Here is a 21,988-nt window from a genome sequence, read left to right as displayed (position 1 = left end):
CTCTTTAATAAAACATATGCAATTTGAATTCAGCAACATATAAATAAAAGGCACTACATGTGACCAAATGGGGTTTATCTCAGAATGCAAGGGTGGTTTAATACTTTAATTCAGCCAATGTAACTAATTAGATTAACAGAATAAAACAGAAATGTCATTTTAAAAGAAATGATGGAGAGAGAAAAAGAAAAAAAATAAAAACAGTTGACAAACTACAAGTAGAAGGGAACTTTCTCAGCCTGATAAAGGGAATCTATTTTTTTAAAAAAACTACAAATACCACGTAATGGTGAATATTTGAGGTCCTAATATTGAGAACAAGGCAATAAAGCTTGATCACACCACTTCTCTATTCAACATAGTACTGGAAGTGCAGTAAGGCAAGAAAAAGTAAGAAGCATAGATGGTAAAGGAAAAAGTAAACTGTCTTCATTTGCAGATAACATGATTATCTGTATAAGAAATTCTAAGGTAATCTATATAAAAGCTAACTACTACTTACTAGTGAACTTAACAAAGTTGTAGAATACAAGAGCATCACACAAAACAATTAAATTTCAATGTACTAACAATAATTAGAAAATAAAAACTTAAAACGACACCAATTACAGTAGTATCAAAGACATAGAATACTTAGAAATAAATTTAACAAATTATATGAAAGAACTGTACACTGAAAACTACCAAACACTGTGGAGAAAAATTACAGAAGATCTAAATAAATACGTGAAACTAAACAGAGGAACCAATATTGTTTAGATGTTGATTCTCCCTAAATTTAAAGAAATCCCAGAAAAAAAAAATCCCATTGTGCTTTTCATTGAAGCACTGTTTGTCCTGAGATAGAATGCAGAAGAATGGGAAAACACCTAAATGCCTAAGGAATAGGGTATATTTAAGACAGGGATACAAGCTAAATTTCTCTGAATACGCATTTTATTTACATTCATAAATATATTTATATGCCTAGAAACAACAATCAACCCCAGTAGCAATGAGCATCTCTACTGTGGTCTCTAAATACCATTCCCCACTGAAAAGATCTAGAGCCCTTAAGAGATGTAGTTGATTCCAGATCTGGGGAAGGAGATGTATAAGATGGATCATAAAAAAAGCTTCTAAATATTATCACAGTCAAAAGGACTCAAAAACCAAACTGAAGAAGCTCCTATTGACCAAAGATGGGAAAAATTGGGCATAAAGTTGATAAATACATGGGTTGAGCAAACAAATTTTTTAAATCCATATATTCACAATGATACTAAAGGAAAAAAATATATTCACTGGTCACCTTTGAAGGATGTTAGGGAACCAACTCACTAATTCTAAAACTGGTGAATAAAGGGAAAGAAGACGCCATCTGCAAATCCAGACTACAGAAAAGGCTGGGACAAAATAGGACAAACACCTGTTCTGTTTTGTTTTGTTTTAACTAAATGCCAAGGGGGAAAAAGAGTTGGAAGAGATCTCTGTAGATTACACAAGATTTAAGAGACACATCAAGCTGATAGTAATTTGTGGAAATTATTTGGATCTTTATTTGAACAAACAATTTTAGAAATATATTTATGAAACAACCAAGGAATCTGAACATTGACTGCATATTAGAAGATAGTGAGGTATTTTGCTGAAGTGTTATAATGGTATTTAATAAGGCTTCAAAAAAGTCCTTATCATTTAGAAATACATACTATATTTGAACATAATATATGTCATCTGGTATCTGATTAAAACAATGGCGCAGAGGGGAGTGGGTGTGTACTTGAAATAAGATTGCCCGTGAGGTCATTATTGCTGAAGCCGGCTGATGGATACAGGGAGTTTACTATATTATTTTCCCTAGATTTTTGTATATTTAAAAATTTTCATAATAAAAAGGTTCTTTTTAAGTATCATATGTAAATAATTAAAAGGAAAAGAGAAGTCTAGATCTTGACATGTAAGTTAAAAATATATGTCATGTACAAGAGAGATTAGAGTTGGTGAAAGGCACAATTCAGCGCAAATAACTACATTCTGGAACTCAATGTATGCAAAAAAGAAAAGCCTCCCTGAGGTTAGCAATAAAACAATGTTTGATAAGTCCTGTTTGGTCAGAAATAAATGAATAAATAGGAACATATAATAAGACCAGGAGTTTCCTGGAGCAGGAAGAAGAAAACAGCACATGGATGTCAAGGAAACACGTAGCCAACTAGAGCAGAGGACAGAAACAGGGGACCTCAGTCTCAAAGGAATAGTTAGCAAAGAATAATAGAAGGACAATGAAGGTCTGAAACCAGGGAAAAGGCAGCGGAATAAAGATGAGGGCATAAATTCTAGAGACGATTCATAAGAACAATTGACAGTTCTTGATGATATTGAGATGAGGAAGAAAAAAGAGCTAAAGATGATTCAATTCAGTTCACCAAATATTTGTTGAGTATCTGTGTGCCTGACCCATATCAACGATCTGGCAGCCTTATTGGGGAGACAGAAGATTGAAACAGTTAACTATAATACACAAGTTTTTTTTTTTTTTTTTTGACAGAAATTAGTATGAAAGTTGTAGGAGAATACAGACAAAGGAGCAACTGAATACACGATGATATTAGGGAAAATACTGGAGGAACTGCAGTTTAGAAAGGACATGTAGAGTTTGAGGTGCTTATGGGACAACTAGTTGAATAGGTTCAATAGAAGGTTGATATAGAGGTATAGAGCTCATATCAGCATATAGGCAACAGCTCCCAAAATAAGTGGATTAGGTAAGTTTGTTGGAAGACAGTTAAAAAAAATTCCATCGTTACACTTTGGTGTTATTAATACAATATTTGATTTTACCAGCATCTTCACTAAGTTTAAATTTTCCTTTAATTTTTTTCTGGGTGCTAAGTAAAGAATATTCCAATTTAATGCTACTGTAAAGATTTTCTGAAATCATCTGAACCTAATGTCCAATCCTCTGATGTACCATTTAAGTGCATCATTTAAGGTAGAGTAAAACAATTTATTTGTAAATGCTTGCCTCATTGAGCTTATCAGTATAGATATGAAATAGCATAGTGATAATGGCTACCTTCAATGAGAAAAAAATGTTATTTCAAAGATGGAAATGCAATAAATCTTTGTTCTAAGATCTATGTAATGAGAGAAGGCGAATGCAGCTCTGCTGATATAAATGAATGGAAGTAACTTTTCCAAATAAAAACAAATCGTATTTCTCTTTTGAAATGTTTGTACTCAATTACTGAATGCCAAGATTTGGAATTTATAGTTTTCTTGGAAACTTTGGGAAATTGAGAAACTGTCTCTAAAGTCCATTTATCAACTGGTCCAAATATACGCAATAAAGCAATGACTGAAAAGCATTTACATTTGCTATATATTGTTAAACTGTAAAACACAGTTTTCAACATCAGCTGGCATCAAGAGCTCAATAAGAAAAACATGCCATATGGCATTAAGTTCATACATAGAAACAGGGACAACAACGTCCACTACTTAATCACCATTTACAGTCATTTTCATGGGCTGAGAAAGAAATCCAGTAATACCATATATAAAATATAAAGGTGGCTATGAGATATTACTGAAACTTGCATATTAATTCTTAAATTTATTAGAAAACATTCTTAAGAAAAATCTTCATGATGAACCATTTTCATCTCGTACACATTCGATACAGCTTTATAGTGAGAAAGGAAAGTTAACATTCTCAGAAATAACCTTGCCAACTTGGAAAACGAACTAAAGTTGAGTGATGGTGTAGATGGGAAGTTTTACTTAACTACCACCCCACAACAGTATGAAATGGAAGATAGCCCCTCGATCCCCATCCCATGGAACGCACGTTTTTGTTTTTATCCAAGCAATGTGCATGATACAGTACATGACCAAACATAATCCAATTTGATTTGCGTTGCAGCGGTTCTCCAGAGAACAATCTGTAAAATTACAACATGTGAAAGCTTAACACAGTGATATAAAACGGCAGTGGCACGGTTCATATCTTAAACTGACAGACTGATGGTGATTATTGCAAGGACAATGCCCCGCATATGTCAAACGATTTGCAAATAATTTATGTCACCTTCCCCTCCATTATTGTTTTTGCAGAGGACATAAACTGTGTCACCAATATTAAACTGTCTGCAAAAAGAGCCGAGCTCAGCTTTCTCCTCTCTGCGAACACAGAGCCATCTGCACCCAGACAAACATGCATATGGCCATCATTTGTCCAACATCTTACACAGTGTGAAGGTTTTTTACTTGAAATGCCAACCTGGGTGGCAGATGATGTATGTGTTTCCTCAGTCCTGTGATTACCGGGCCCGCGCCGCTGCGCTGCGCTCTCACCTCATCAGTTCCACAAGCCGCACCGCAAGGTGTGTGAAGCATTCGCGCCAATATGGCTTGTGACACGCGGGGAGGCGGAGGCGTTCCGCGCGGGTATCTGACTCCAGATTTCGTTCCAATCAGGGTCAAAGTCTGACCCGCAGAAATTAGTGTGGGTAGAGATTTAGGACTCAAAAACAGCAATTTGAAAACTGGAATGAATATACTTTGATAAAGGGGAGAGCAAAGGGCACCCTTGCTGTCCCTGGTTGACTGCCGTGCCAAATGCCTTAGAGATGACCTGCGTTTTGTTCCTCTGGAAGAGAATGTAGTATGAGTCATATTTGTTATCACCAGTTGTACACAGAAAAGGTTACACCTGCAACTAGCAGGTATAATTAGTTTTAAGGATTTGCCATTACTATAGACCAGAGAATTGTCATCCCTGCAGAATGACATGATAAGGCAGCTCTTCTACAGAGCTATACAAAGTTTTAGGAACACTTACATAGGATTTTCTTTTATTTTTGTGTGCACACATGTGCACACACACACACACAGAGGATAAGAGTGAGATCCTCAAACATAATTTCTAAACTATTGAGATAGCAATTTTGTGCTTTTAAGGGCTCTCCAAAATTCAAACATTTGACTCGGGCAGAGTACAGTATTTTTCTCTTACTATAATCCTCTACTTTTACCAGGGAGGGATAGGAAGCAATAGAGGAGAGTAACTCAGAGGTTTAAAGATGGTCCCGAAAGGATCTGTTTAGACATCAAATGGCTTTTACAAAACCGCACATTTTGATGAGTTAAGTGTAAGTTCATCAGAAACATATGGATTTATTTTCCTATAAAATTCACATGAACATAAAAAAAATCTCCCCAACCTCTCTTTTTCAGTGATGGGTGGGTGGGAGGACTAAAGCAGTCATGTGATGTCGAGTTCTGGTCCTCTACCATTTATTATATTCAGACATAATCCATAAAGTTTCCAGACACAGACTTGGAAAATTCTACCAAAAGTACATAATGTTAATAAAATTTTGACTAGTAATTTCTCAACATTCATTTACAAAATGAAAATCTACGTACTTACCAAACCAAAAACAGGACCAGTTATGCTTATGGGAATAAGCACAACTGAAGCCATCAAAGCCATCCTAGTAGTGACTCAAAATGATGTCCATAAATTGAATACTCTCAATTAAAATAACAGGCAGTTAACAGAATTTCCATTAATATTTGCCATTTCTGATTACCTGTATTTTTTTTCAATTAATGACAAGAAGGAAGAAAATGGAAATGTACATATGTTAATAATAAAGTTATACAAAAACAAGCATGATGGATTTTGTGAATTACATCTGGGGAGTTTTTAAGATGTGGCTGGTAGCCTCATAGGAGCTTATCCTGCCAAGTTTAATTTACATGTTTTAAGATGAGCATTGTGAAGGTTGGCAGAGCTCAATTATACCCAGTTTACTCCTCCCTCATTTCCAGGCTTTTTGTTCTCTTATACCCTAAAAATACCAAGGACATGGTTATTAAAGATCTTATGTCACAGAAGATTCTTTGGGAGATTTGTTAAATTAGACAGAGAGAATTAATGCCTTTTAAAACTGCTTACTAGACCCATTTGGATATGCAGCTCAACATGTTCAAAACTGGCCTCCAAACTGTCAACCTCTCATGAATTTTCATTGCTAGCAACTATATCTTTCTGCTATTGGAGCGTAAGATCTTGGACCCTACCTTTTTCTTCACCACATTCAATCTGCTATCAGCTGTTAGCTTTTTCTCCCAGATTTTCTCAGCTTTGCCCCTCTATTTCCTTTTGTCAACCTTCCTAATCTAGGCACTCATTACTAAAGCTTAAATTAATGAAATTACCTTTCTTTTTGCCTCCTTTAATCATATCATATTCTTTTAGCCAATAAAAATAACACTATGGATTTGTAGAGTGCTTCATAATCCACAAAGCACTCTTTCATGTCAATTAATTTGAACTTCACTACAAGCCTGTGAGGTGGGCAGAATAGATATTAGCACTTCCATTTTGTAAATGACATAGCTCAAACTTGGAAAGAAAGTGACTTGCCTGTGACCTTGCTCAGCTACCAGTTGGAACCAAGAGTTTAACTCAAGTCTTTTGATTCCCACCCAGAGCGATTTCCATTATACCCTTCTGTCTACAATGACTGCACATTGCCTAAAATGTTGAAACTGCTTAACCTCAAGGCCTTTTGTAATCTAGTCCAAATTTACATTTATAACTTCAACTCCCATGGCTACCCTACAGAAACTTTCTGACCCAACCTCATTGATTTACCTACTGTCCGTGAAGTTGCTAGGCACTGTTCACTCCTACTGTGTCCTTTTAATCTTAAAGTCTTCGCCTAGTTAAAGTCTACCTATCTACCTTTCAAAATGCAATTGAGTTTACCTTCTGCATGAAACTTTCCACAACCATTCCATTAAATGTCGGTAAGTTTTCACATGTTTGAACACAGCATCATTTTTTGAATACTTAACTATGTATGACTTACATCTCTTCTTAAATGGTTGTTTTTTGCACTCTCATTTAACTTTTTACACATTTGTGTCTTATCTATCCATATAGATTATAACTTCTTGAGAGCAGAGTCTGTGTTCATCTTTGTATGCCCTTCAGAATCTAACAAATGTAATATCACAGATGTTCAGTAAATGTTTGCTTTGAATTCATCTTGGTTGAGTTTTGTTAGTGGATGGTTTTTATATTTGGCATTTTAATTTTGGCCTTATATTAGGGGACCATATAATATAAACAGATATTCTGACTACCCTGCATTGGGTGCTTTCAATTTAATTTAGTATTAATTTGATATATTTCAAGATTTTAGTTACTTTAAATACTATATATATTATTAATCATCATCAAAGGGGGATTTTAAAATAAAGCAACCTTTGTTCTTGGATTATTTTAGGAGTCAAGTGTTCATTTGACAGATTATTTTCTGATTGGGGATATACACAAAGATGGTGTTCACTAACTTATCAGAAAACCATTTGAAGCAGAAATGTGTTATTAATCAACAGTAATTATTAAATATATTGTGAAGGTTTGACAACATATCAAATAAAAAGAACATAGACCTAGATTTTATTTATTTACATATATAAATATATATATTATCTTAAGATAATTTCTAAGACAGTATAAATATGATAAAGTTTAGCATTTCAATTTACCATTCAGGATAATTTTCCTTTCCTATGGCTTTGAAAATGCAAATGACAAATTTTTCCAAGTCTTTTTCTTTTTTGTGTGTATGTGGTTGGCCTATATGAGGATCTGAACTTTTGACCTGATGTCAAGCCTTTCTATATTTACTGAAATGCATCTTCTGAAAAACCAAACATATTAATCCTGACTTATTTGCATTTATCCAGTACTTAACGCACTTTCAAAGTTCTAACATCAATTGTATATCTAGGATAATGCTTATTTTAGATAGCATTTTCTCATCTACCCTCTTGAACATATGGAGCATACTTACAATAGCTGTTTTAACATCCTTGTCTGCTTATTCTGTCATTTCCAGGTCTATTTCTACTGATTGATTTTTCTCCTCCTGCTTCTTTGCAAATCAGGTAGTTTTTTCTTGGATTCCAGATATTGTGAATTTTATTTTATTGAATGCTGGAGATTTTTCTGTTCTTTAACTATTTTAAGGCTTTGTTCTAGGATGCAGTCAATTAATTCAATCTTTCTGAGGCTTGCTTTTAAGCTTTGTTTGGTTGGTTCAGACAGCCGTTAGTCTAGGTCTAATACTGAGGCAATATCCTTCTGAGAATTCGACGTGTATCAGGTGATCTTTCTATCCTGACTTGTGGGAACACAATTTCTGGCCCTTTGTGAGCCCTAAAGATTTTATTATAAACATAGACACCCCCCCCCAAACTCTCCCGTGTATATACTATAGAACTAACTTTGTTTTCCCTTTATAGCTAGCTCTTAATGATTAAGATTGTATCAAAAGCAGACATCCTGTCTTGTCTGATACAATCTCGCAAAGTAGGAAAGAGCTGTCCATCATGTTTGAAGACATACTACATGCTGTCTTGCCTGATATATTTACCTCTATAAAACTCAGCCCTCAGTCAATAGAGGAGGCAGTAGGAACGTTACTCTCTGTTTGGTTGATGTCTTCCAAAATAAAAAGGCTTTCTGTCTGGTGGGTGTGATTGGTGGGCACTGGGACCCACACTGGTCAGGGATTCCCCCAGAAGGGGAATCCCACAGGACTTGTTCATTACCAGTTCTGCTTGCTCTTTTCCAATAGTTTTTTCCCTGGCTCCAGTAGTCTCTTCATGTGCATGTGATGATTGATACTCAGCTGACAACTAGAAGGAGAACATTCTGCAAATCTCCAGAGTTCTCTCTCTATGCAGTTATCGTCTCTCCAGAACTCTGCTTTATGAATTCCAGCCCCCTTGGCCTCCTCAAACTTGGAATTCTTGTCTTCTCAACTTAGGGAGCCTGCTGGGCTCTCCTTGGGTTCCCCTCTTCCTTATAATGCAGCCTGGAAATGCTCTCTTAGCAGAAGCTGGGGCAATTGAAAGGCTCACTTTGTTTCCCTTCATGCAGGGATCCCTGTTCGGAACCGACTATCGTCCCATGCTGAAACCATTGTTTCATATATTTTATCTGGTTTCTTTTGTTGTTTAAGGTAGGAAGATAGTTCCTGTTAGTCTCATCATGACTAGAAGTGAAAGTTCTTACATAGCATTATGAAAGGTAAAAATTGCTGTCAGGGTCAGAGTGAAAATGAGTCTTTCTTATTTGGAATTACCAAAGAACAAAAACAACAGAAATGAAAATTTATCCTCAGCAATGGTATTCAATTCAAAGTGAAAAAAGTAAAATATATTGACTCTTTAGAGTAAAATTTTTAATTTATACACATATGAGGATGTAATCCAACATTTTAAAGGTAATTTGCCTATCCCATTTCAAAATCACTTCAATTATTAACAATCACAAAAAAATAATGTTTCAATAGCCAGAAATATTTTCTGATATGGTACTAAAATATGTTACTTCTCCATTTCTGTTATTTGGTACCAAAAACAAAAAGTAGTGTGACAGCAACACAAATCTGTGCAGAGTCAAAAAAAGAAAGAAGAGAACGAAAGGAATGAAATAAACAGAAAAATTAGTCTGAGCAAGCTGGTACTTTTTTTTCTTACATGCCCCACTTTGTATTGGTAAGACCAGATAATGAGTAGCACTTTTTCCTTGTAACATTTCATTAATCAGAGAAATGATCCTTGCTAGTGTTTAGATGTTTTACTTAATTTGGTACCTCTGGCCTGCTGCCCCACTCATGCCAAAATTATTATTTCTCACCCAGCAGGTGATAAATAACAACTTCAGTTGTGATTAATACCATGAATCCTTCAATCTGACTAATGCAAAAAACTTGAGACCTATGGAACAAGTGGGCGATAATTGTTGTGAGAACTGTTGAAGCTCTGCTCAGCTTGTGAAGGAAGAAATCCACAGGAAATGAAGCGTTTGCTAGCAGTCTAGCTGATACTAAGAGGCTTCATTAAACCCTTCTCAGCAACAGTCACCAATTGAATACCAGCACTAGGTTTTCTCCCTCCAAACACTAAGTTTTAAGTTATCTTTAGAGACAAGAAACCACCCACTTGTTTTTGCATGCATTTAAATATTTATTGAGTGGATGAATGAATGAATGAATAATAAATGAGAAAATAGGATTCTTGCCGGAGTACCAGACATTATAATATGGGTCATTTGAGAGCTACATATGGTTATCTCTTGTCATTTCTCTAATAATGCAATTGTGCACAAATGTAGTTTTGCTAAAACCCATAGCAAAATAAACATTCTCTGCTGGCAAAAAGAAAACTGTTACCAGTAGCCAGTAACTAAAGCCACATGGTGCCATCAACTTGATTATTATCATTTAGCACTAGATATCAAGGTGGTATACCAGTGGACCTCAACTGGGCTGGTTGTAAGGAGACTATGTATTGTTTAAAATAGCCTCCCAGGACTAGCCAGAGCAATCAGGCAAGAGAAAGAAATAAAAGGAATCCAGATTGGAAAAGATCAAGTCAAACTTTCTCTATTTGTAGATGACATGATAATATATCATGAGAGAAAAACCTAAAGACTCTATCAAAAAACTCCTAGAGCTAGTTAATAACTTCAGTAATGTTGCAGGATACAAAATAAATGCCCCCAAATCAGTAGCATTTATATAATCAAATAATGAATTAACAGAAAGAGAAATAAAGTAAGCTCATTTATAATAGCCATGAAAAAATAAGAAACCTAGTGATCAATTTAACCAAGGAGGTGAAAGACCTCTATAATGAGAACCACTTCTGAAAGAAATTAAAGAAGACAGAAAAAGATGAAAAGATATTCCATGCTCGTGGATTGGAAGAATTAACGTTGTGAAAATGTCTATACTACCCAAAGCAATCTACAGATTCAATGCAATCCCCATCAAAATACCAATGACATTCTTCACAGAAATGGTAAAAACAATCTTACGTTTCACATGGAAAAACAAAAGACCCCGAATAGCCAAAGCAATCCCGAGCAAAAAAAATAACGTTGGAGGCATAGCACTACCTGACTTCAAATTATACTACAAAGTTATTGTAACTAAGACAGCATCTTACTGGTATAAAAATAGACATTCAGACCAGTGGAGTAGAATTGAGAATACAGATATCACCCCTCAGGCTTACAGCCATCTGATATTGGACAAAAGCAACCAAAATCTACATTGGGGAAAAGACTGCCTCTTCAACAAGTGGTGCTGGTAAAACTGGATATCCATATGCAGAAGAATGAAACTAGATATGCACCTCTCACCATACACTAAAATCAACTGAAAATGGATTAAGGACTTAAGTATAAGACCTGAAACTGTAAAATTACTAGGGGGAAATACAGGTGAAACACTTCAGCAATCAGGTCTGGGCACAGGCTTTATGACACGAGCCCAAAAGCACAAGCAGTAAAAGAAAAAATAAACAAATGGGACTATATCAAACTAAAAAGCTTCTGCACAGCAAAGGAAACAAACAACAAAGTGAAATGACAACCTACAGAGTGGGAGAGAATTTTTGCTAACTATGCATCCAACAAGGGATTAAAATCCAGAATATACATAGAACTTAAGCAATTATACAGTAAAAAAAACAAATGACCCGATTAAAAAATGGGCAAAGGAACTAAATATACATTTTTCAAAGGAAGACATACAAATGGCCAACAGATACATGAAAAAATGCTCAACATCACTAGTCATCACAGAAATGCAAATTAAAATTATGTAGAGATACCACCTTATCCCAGTTAGACTGGCTATAATCAAAACGACGGTGAATAAGAAATGCTGGTGAGGGTGTGGAGAGAAGAGAATGCTCCTACACTGTCGGTGGGACTGTAAATTAGTACAACCACTATGGAAAACAGTATGGAGGTTTCTCAGACAACTACAGATTGATCTTCCATACAATCCAGCAATCCCTCTTCTGGGTATATACCCAGAAGAATGGAAATCATCGTGTCAAAGGGACACCTGCACTCCCATGTTCATTGCAGCTCTATTTACAATAGCCAAGATATGGAACCAACCTAAATGTCCATCGATGGATGATTGGAAAAGGAAACTGTGGTGTGTACACACACACACACACACACACACACACACACACACACACACACACACACACACACACCGTGGAATACTACTCTGCCATAAAAAAGAATGAAATACTCCCATTTGTAACAACATGGATGAACCTTGAGAAACTTATTTTGAGTGAAATAAGCAAAACACAAAGGGATAAATACCGCATGTGCTCACTCATATGTGGGAGCTAAGAGAGAAAGGAAGGAAGGAAAGAAAGACCACAGTAGTGTGGTGGTTTTACAGAGGGAGGGAACATTCCTAGGGCTGCAAAACAGAGTGGGAGGGACAGTGGGGGGTGACAGTGGCTGGGGGACTATTGGGTGGGGACACGGGGTATAAAAGCAGTTTCTGGTAATTCGTACCTCATGAATATTCATAATTTAAAAAATAATAAATAAATAAAAGTAAATAAAATAGCTTCCCAAGGTATTCGTTGTCTCCTAATTAACTGCTTTAAACAGTAGTATATATATATTTTAAGTCACTAGTCAATGGATTCATAATGATGGTCAACCAGTTGAATACAGACATGTTTGTTTGGTAGGCGAGTTGCTTTAATTTTTTAGTTTTATTTTAATGCCTTTAGCTAGAGAGATGCATTCTCCAGTTTGGCACAGTCCCTACTATTCCCTTTGTTTAATACCTAGTCTGTCTTACTTTATTACATGCCTGGCTTCTGAGTTGAGTTTATGATCCCTGCCTGTATTAGTCCATTTATGTTGTTTATAACAAAACACTTGGAACTGGGTAAATTATAAAGAAAATGAAATTTATTGCTTACAGTTTCTGAGGCCAGGAAGTCCAAAGTCCATCTGGTGGTGGCAACAGTGACCCAGGGGTCTCACATTGTGAGATGGTGGGAGCAGAGAGAGAGAAAGAGAGAGAGAGAGACCTCCTCTCCTTTTAAAGCCCTCAGAACCACACCCCTGACCACCATTTTTAATCCATTCACTACTTCACAGACCTGCAATCCAATCACCTCTTCAAGGCCCCACCTTTCAATTATCATAATAGTATTTCCCACCCTCTTGACAGTCACAGTGGGGGTTAAGTTTCTAATACATAAAACTTGGGGGACACAACTGAAGCTGCAAGGAGTTTGGGGGTAAAATAATTCAATCGACTACTGCATTGGCTAAATGAAGACGTACTAAACAGTAAAAATCAAGAAAAAAAACGTAAGAAAATAACTTAGATAGAGGTATGTGACTAACTATATCCAGAAATTTTCAAGAATTATAACTTATCTAAGCATCAACTTCTTCAATCAAAAAAATTTTACTTTTACCCTTATCTAAATAAGCAATGTCTGGCATGGTATCAAGATCACTTGAAAATTGCACAATGCTGCAAGTGATATGGAAACACAGAAGAGGAGAATGTAACCCAGCTTGAATCTCAGGATAACTCTTAAGAATAATTTTAACTGGGATTTGAAGTGAGTGGAGAAAGAAACAGAATAAAACAAAATCCTTCTTCCCTTGTTAACCAAATATCTCATAATTCTTAATAAAAAGTAAAGAACCTTAAGTTGGAATTCTAAACTACTGATTTATCACTGATTCACTCTTTAAATTAAGAGGAAATAGAAAACCTAAATAAATTAATGACCAAAAAAATGAATTGGTAGTCAAAAATCTACTTCTTCCCCAAAGCCAGTGACCCTTGAAAGATAATCCCTATCTTATGTAAGTTTCAGAGACCAGAAGACAGTATCATCCAATTCTTTAGATCAACTTTATTGAGGTCTAATTTGCATACAATAAAATGCAGTTTAATGAGTTTTGACAAATGTATACATGTTATAAGTCAAAATCAAAATATAGAATTTTTGCTTTACCCCCAAAAGAGCCCCTTTGCATTCAATCCAAAAAACAACAACAACAAAGAACCTGACCCCAGGCAACTATTGATCCTCTGACACCATAGATTAACTTTGCCTATTCTAAAATTTATATAGAGAATATGTACTTTCATGTCTGGCCTCTTACCCTCAGCAGATGTAACTGTTTTCACATTCACCCAGATTGTTGCAAGTAACAGTAACAAACAACCTTTTTATTATTGAGTAGGATTCTATTGTATAATGTAACATAATTTATCTATTCACCTGTAGGTGGTGGACTTTTGGATTTTTTTTTTCAAATTCTTGGCTGTTATGAATCAAACTGCTATGAACATTCAGGTATTAATCTTTGCATGGACATGGCTTCATTCCTCTAGGGCAAATACTTAGGAGTGAAATTATTCAGTTGTATCATGAATGTATGGTTAAGAAACTGTCAGTTTTCCAAAGTGCTTGCACCAATTTATACTTCCACTAGTAGTTTATGAGAATTTAAATTGTTCCATATCCCTGTTAACACTTGGTATTGTCAAACTTTTCAATTTTAGCCATTTTAATAGGTGTGTAGTGGTATCTCATTATGGTTTAATTTACATTTCCCTGATGACTAATAACATTAAGCTACTTTTCATGCATTTATAACATTCATATATTTTTCTTTTGTATAATGTCTGTGAAGTCTTTTGCTCACTTTTTTATCTGGGTTGTTTGTCTTTTTTATTAAGTTCTAAGGGTTGATTTTTGTTCTGGATTCAAAATATTTATCAGATATATTATTGCAAAGATTTTCTACTAGTATACGGTAAAACTTTTCATTTTATAAAGTGTCTTTGGAAGAGCAAAAGTTCTTCATTTTGATTAAGTCCAGTTTTTTAATATTTTCCTTTTCTCATAAGTGCTTTCTGTGTCCTATCTAGAAGATTTTTGCCTACTCCAAGACCACAAAGAATTTTTCCCAATATTTTATTCTAGAAGTTTTAAAGTTTCAACTTTTACGTTTAGATATGTAATACATTTTGAGTTAATTTTTGTGCATGGTTAAGGTAACAGTTGGAGTTTATTTTTCTCATAATGCTATCAAGTTGTTCCAGAACCATCTGCCTAAAAGACTATTTATTCTCCCCCTCCTTCAAATTATCTAGTATTTTATTGATTTTTTTGTTGTTGTATCTGTTTTCTATGTCATTTTGGGTTATATTTATTACTCTGCTGCTTGTCCATTTCCCATTTTATTGATTTCCACTCTTTATTATGTCTTTCATGGTATTTATTTAGAGTTTAATTGCTCTTCTTCTACTTGATTCTAAAAGTAGAAGCTGAGATCTTTGATTGTAGACTTTGTTTCTTTTGTAATATTAGTGTTTAAAGATGAAATTCTCCCTCTCTAGGAGCTGCTTTAGTTGAATCCTACAGATGTGGATATATTGTATTTTCATTACTCCTAAATGCAAAATATTTTCTAATTTCCTTTGTGATTTCATTTTTGGCCCTGGGCTACTTTGAACTGTGTTGCTTCACTTCCAAATATCTGGGGGCTTTTTCATGACCTAAATTCATTCATTAACTATTTGTTTAGTACATAGCATATGCTCAACAAGTAAGTAAGCTCCTGGAAATAAGGGGCAGTGAATTAGTCAGCAGTTCTTTATTCAAAGGACTTACCTTGTACAGTACCTGTCAAACTATTGGTGTTCATTGAAAGAATAAAATAAGCACTTCGACCCCTTTCACAAGATGGCAACGAAGGCGAAGAAGGAAGCTCCTGCCCCTGCCAAAGCAAGCCGAAGCAAAGGCTTTGAAGGCCAAGAAGGCAGTGCTGAAAGGTGCCCAAAGCCACAAAAAAAAGAGAAGATCCACACATCACCCACCTTCCTGTGGCCCAAGACACTTTGGCTCCAGAGGTAGCCCAAATATCCTTGGAAGAGCACCCCCAGGAGAAACAACCTGACCCCTATGCCATCATCAAGTTCCCCCTGACCACTGAGTCTGCCATGAAGAAAACAGAAGACCACACACTTGTGTTCACTGTGGACGCCAAGGCCAATAAGCACCAGATCAAACAGGCTGTGAAGAAGCTCTATGACATTGATGTGGCCAAGGTCAACACCCTGATCAGGCCTGATGGAGAGAAGAAGGCATATGTTCGACTGGCTCCTGATTATGATGCTTTGGATGTTGCCAACAAAATTGGGATCGTCTAAACTTGAGTACAGATAGTTAATTCCAAATATACAATTCTTTTCACCATAAAAATTTTTTAAAAGCCCTTCAGGGTATGTCAACATGAAAATTGATTAGAACTTAACTCTCAAAAGTATTAGTCTAGTGATAAAATTAAAATATGATACTGAGAGATAAAGACTACATGGATATTGAAGAACTTGCTAAAATAATACTTCTTGTGCTGTTCCATGAGAAATTTAGCACTTTTAAATTCTTCAAGGGAATGGATAATGGAAGCCTAATCAGTTGGAAAAAAGCTTTTAACATCATATAGTCAATCAGCTTCCAGTCAAGATGGCAGAATAGACGGTCCCCAGTGTCACTCTCTCCCACAAATCAACCAGCTTACAACTATTAAAAAGCAATGACAGCCAAGCTGGGGCTGCTAGAGCTCAGGGAAAGAGGAGGAGAGACCTACAGATGCATGAAGGCGGGAGACGCCACGATGAAAGAGAAGGAAAGAACTGCTCCAACCGTTTCAAGCCCTGGCTGCTTTAAGTCTGCAGCTGATGAGTGCACAGAGCAGGAGCTGGCAAAAGCTACAGCTGTGCCCTTTGGATGAAGTTGCTTGGAGGCTGCAGGGGAGAAGAGGGCCTTAGTGGCCCCCAGGCCAGCAAGACTAGTAATGGGGTTCCTGTGGATTCACACAGGAGTGAGGGGCCACAACAACTGAAAAAAGGAGCTGCTCAGAGGCCAGTGATTCATCGCAAGCGACAAGCATATGGCTTCCCATGGGAAGTGGTTGGAGCATAAGTGGTGGGAGAGACAGGCCCATCAAAAGAAAACTGGGACACAGCATGGACAGCTGATCTGCACCCCAATCAGCATAGACCACTCAGTGGAGACTGGTCAGGAATATAGAACTGCAGGGGATGTAGTTTGCTGAAAAGACTCAGGCTCATACCAGAGTTTCTACACATCTCAGGTGCACTGGATCTCACAAGTCCCAGAAGCACCTGTAAAGGTCAACCATTAAAACCTGAGCTGCACAAAAAGCCTTCCCCAGGGAATCAGCAGCAAAGCAACAATTTAGCTCAACCACAGAGCCCAAGTACTGGTCCCCACAGGAAGTTCCCCCATTTTAGAAGTAAGCAAAGGACAACAAATTAATTCCAGTGCAGAGTTTAAGTGGTAGGAACAGCAAATAATCCAACACAGAACTGAAAGAAAAAACAAAATATCCACAGACCAGAGACAAAGTTTGATATTGACTAGTAAAAGTCTCTCATCACCAAAGAACACCTTTAAAATATAGAAGGACCAGAAGTCCCCTAGGGTACCAGTCCCAAGGGAGGTGGGCCGAGGGCCTCAGCCACAGCACCTCCCACTGACAACCACAACCAGCCCAGTGATGACTACTGAGCCCGCAGGAAGTGCCTTCCCTGAGCTGGGCAGTGTGGGACTGAGGGCCTTGGCCATGCCCCCTGACACCCACAACCAGCCCAGCATCGACCACCAAGCTGCTGCAGGAAGTATCTTGGGCTCCCAAGCTGGGGCAGTGGGGGGGCGAGGGCTTCAGCCACACCCCCCTGACATCTGCACTCAGCCCAGTGATGACCAAGCCACCGCTGGAAGCCCCCTGGTCTCCCCTGCAGGAATGAGGGGATGCCACAGGCCTCAACCCCGTCCCTCTTCCATCCTCCTTCTCCCACCCTATTTCCTTCCACTTTCCTTTCTTCCCCTCCCCTGCGACTGCTCCCCAACATCATAGAATATTTTTTAAAAGATAATATTAATTAATTAAAAAAACAAATCATATAGTCAAATGGCTGCCAATACATGATACAGTGGGTCTACATTATATGGATAACATGTCAAGTTATTGTTTACACAAAGATGGCTTTATATATGCAGGAATATATCATAGACTATTAATTAATTTCACAGTCTATTTACAACATCAACTATTTATCAAGATAAACACCTAGATAGAGAGTGATCTTTCCTATTTAAAAGACTAGAAATTTAAAAAGTTTCACTGATTGCCTTAATTTCATTATTAGCTTTGCCTTTTCACTTTCAGATTTCATGTGTTGTCAATAAAAATATTCTTTGATATGTTTTTCTTCATGGCACTTTCATCTTGTCTTTCAGTTTCTCTGTTGTACAAGTTCTCTGTAATATCCTTAACTACATAACTTGCTTGATGGAACAGAAAAAAAGTAAATAGGCCCAAGACTCAAACTAAATGTGTACAATAAAAAGCTAAAAATAGTAGTATCTTTAATGTTTTATTTTTAATTATCTCGTTTTCTAGGAATGACACATTATGCTGAAGAAAGTGTATTGCATTAAACTTGCAAAACAACATTTCTGACTTAAAGGAAAAAAATCACTGCAAAATTAGTAGTTTTTCTGGCCTAAGTCATATTTTAGTTGTTTTTCTTACATTTTTATTTTATTTTATTTTGTCAATATACAATGTGGTTAATTATTGTGGCCAATTACCGAACCTCCCTTCTTCTCCCCCCTCCTCCCAACAATGTCCTTTCTGTTTGTTTGTCATATCAACTTTAAGGAATTGTAATTGTTGTGTCTTCTTCCCTCCCCCCCCCCCGGGTTTTTTGTGTATTTATTTATTTTTAGCTCCCACAAATAAGTGAGAACATGTGATATTTCTCTTTCTGTGCCTGACTTGTTTCACTTAATATAATTCTCTCTAGATCCATCCATGTCATTGCAAATGGCAGTATTTCATTCGTTTTTATAGCTGAGTAGTATTCCATTGTGTAGATCTACCACATCTTCTGTATCCACTCATATGATGATGGACATTTGGGCTGATTCCAACTCTTGGCTATTATAAAGACTGCTGCAATGCACATTGGGGAACAGGTATACCTTTGACTTGATGATTTCCATTCCTCTGGGTATATTCCCAGCAGTGGGATAGCTGGGTCATATGGCAGATCTATCTGCAATTGTTTGAGGAACCTCCATACCATTTTCCATAGAGGCTGCACTATTTTGCAGTCCCACCAACAATGTACGAGAGTTCTTTTTTCTCTGCAAACTCGCCGGCATTTATTATTCACAGTCTTTTGGATTTTAGCCATCCTAACTGGGGTGAGATGGTATCTCAGTGTGGTTTTGACTTGCATTTCCCAGATGCTGAGTGATGTTGAGCATTTTTTCATATACCTGTTGGCAATTCATATATCTTCCTTTGGGAAATGCCTATTTAGCTCTTTTGCCCATTTTTTAATTGGGTTGCTTGTTTTTTCCTTGTAAAGTTATTTCAGTTCCTTGTATATTCTAGATATTAATCCTTTGTCAGACGTATATTTTGCAAATATTTTCTCCCACTCTGTTGGTTGTCTTTTAACTCTGTTAATTGTTTCTTTTACTGTGTAGAAGATTTTTAGTTTGATATAATCCCATTTGTTTATTTTTCCTTTGGTTGCCCGTGCTTTTGGGGTCATATTCATAAAGTCTGTGTCCAGTCCTACTTCCTGAAGTGTTTCTCCTATGTTTTCTTTAAGAAGTTTTATTGTTTCAGAGTGTATATTTAATTCTTTAATCCATTTTGAGTTGATTTTAGTATATTGTGAGAGGTTTGGGTCTAGTTTCATTCTCCTGAATATTGATATTCAGTTATCCTAGCACCATTTGCTGAAGAAGCAGACTCTTCCCCAGTGAATAGGCTTGGTGCCTTTGTCAAAGATCAGATGGCTGTAGGTGTGTGGGTTGATTTCTGGATTCTCTATTCTATTCCATTGATCAGTGTGTCTGTTTTTATGCCAGTACCATGCTGTTTTGGTTATTATAGCTTTGTAGTACAGTTTAAAGTCACGTAGTGTGTTATGCCTCCAGCTTTATTTTTTTTGCTTGGCATTGCTTTGACTATGCGTGGTCTTTTGTTATTCCATATAAATGTCTGGATAGTTCTTTCCATTTCTGAGAAAAATGTCATTGGAATTTTGATGGGGACTGCATTGAATTTGTATATCACTTTGGGAAGTATGGACATTTTCACAATGTTGATTCTTCCAATCCAAGAGCATGGGATATCTTTCCATCTTCTTGTATCCTCTCTAATTTCTCTCAGCAGTTGTTTGTAGTTCTTATTATAGAGATTTTTCACATCCTTGGTTAACTCAATTCGTAAGTATTTTACTTTATTTTATTTATTTATTTATTTATTTTTTGGTGGCTATTGTAAATGGGCACGCTTTTTTGATTTCTCTTTCTTCATGTTCACTATTGGAGAATAGAAATACTACTGATTTTTGTGTGTTGATTTTGTATCCTGCTACTTTGCTGTAATCATTTATCAACTCCAAGAGTTTTTTTGTGGAGGCTTTAGGCTGTTCAATATATAGGATCATGTCATCTGCAAACAGGGACAGTTTGACTTCATCTTTTCCAATCTGGATGCCCTTTATTTCCTTCTCTTCTCTGATTGCTCTGGCTAGTACTTCCATTACTATGTTGAATAGGAGTGGTGAGAGTGGGCATCCTTGTCTAGTTCCTGTTCTTAAAGGAAAAGCTTTCAGCTTTTCCCCATTCAGGATGATATTGGCAGTGGGTTTATCATATATGGCTTTAATTATGCTGAGATACTTGCCATCTATACCTAACTTATAGAGGGTCTTTGTCATGAATGAATGTTGAATTTTATCAAATGCTTTTTCAGCATCTATAGAGATGATCATATGGTCCTTGTGTTTGATTTTATTAATATGGTGTATCACATTTATTGATTTGCATATGTTGAACCAACCTTGCATCCCTGGGATGATCGTGGTGTATAATTTTATGTATGTGTTGCTGTATTTTGTTAGCTAGTATTTTATTGAGGATTTTTGCATCTATGTTCATCAAGGATATTGGCCTGTAGTTTTCTTTTTTAGTTGTATCTCTACCTGGTTTTGGTATCAGGGTGATGTTTGCCTCATAAAATGAGTTTGGGAGATTTGCGTCTGTTTCAATCTTTTGGAATAGTTTGTAAAGAATTGGTGTCAATTCTTTGAATGTTTGGTAAAATTCTGCTGTGAATCCATCTCGTCCTGTGCTTTTCTTTGTTGAGAGCCTTCTGATAACAGCTTCAGTCTCCTTTATTGTTATTGGTCTGTTCAGATTTTCTACATCTTCTTGGCTCAGTTTTGGTAGCTTGTGTGTGTCCAGAAATTTATCCATTTCTTCCAGATTTTCAAATGTGTTGGCATATAGTTATTTATAGTAGTCTTGAATGATTCCTTGTATTTCAGATGAATCACTTGTAATATCACATTTTTCATTTCTAATTTTTGTTACTTGGATCTTCTCTCTTCTTTTTCTTAGTTATGCTAATGGCTTGTCAATTTTATTTATCTTTTCAAAAAACCAACTTTTTGATTCATTGATCTTTTATATATTTTGGGGGTTTCAATTTCATTAAGTTCTGCTTTGATCTTAATGATTTCTTTCCATCTGCTAACTTTGGGTTTGGATGGTTCTTTTTTTTTTTTCAGTTCTTTAAGGTGAAGTGTTAGGTTGTTCATTGCCATCTTTCCATTTTTCTGAAGTAAGCATTAAATGTGATAAATTTCCCCCTTAGTACTGCTTTTGCAGTATCCCACAGGTTTTGGTATGATGTATCATTATTTTCATTAGGTTCAATACATTTTTTGATTTCCTGTTTGATTTCTTCCTGGACCCATATGTCATTAAGTAGAATGCTGTTTAATTTCCATGTGTTTGTATAGTTTCCAGAATTTCGTTTGTTATTGATTTCTATTTTAATCCATTGTGGTCTGAAAAAATACATGGGATAATTCCAATTTTTTTGAATTTGTTGAGACTTGATTTGTGACTTAACATGTGATCTATCCTGGAGAATGATCCATGTGCTGATGAGAAGAATGAATATTCTGAGGTTGTTGGATGGAAT

The 21,988-nt window shown here is 36.2% G+C and overlaps 1 pseudogene; it reads left to right on the top strand.

The window, feature by feature from the left end:
* The first annotated feature begins 15,627 nt into the window (after positions 1–15,627).
* LOC134391818 (large ribosomal subunit protein uL23-like) lies at positions 15,628–16,094 on the top strand (annotated as a pseudogene).
* The last annotated feature ends 5,894 nt before the right edge of the window (positions 16,095–21,988 follow it).

Source organism: Cynocephalus volans, chromosome 1 (genome assembly GCF_027409185.1).
Source record: "Cynocephalus volans isolate mCynVol1 chromosome 1, mCynVol1.pri, whole genome shotgun sequence".
In the NCBI taxonomy this organism is placed as follows: Eukaryota; Metazoa; Chordata; class Mammalia; order Dermoptera; family Cynocephalidae; genus Cynocephalus; species Cynocephalus volans.
The sequence above is the reverse complement of the archived record's forward strand: the minus strand, read 5'-3'. Positions and strand labels throughout refer to the sequence as shown.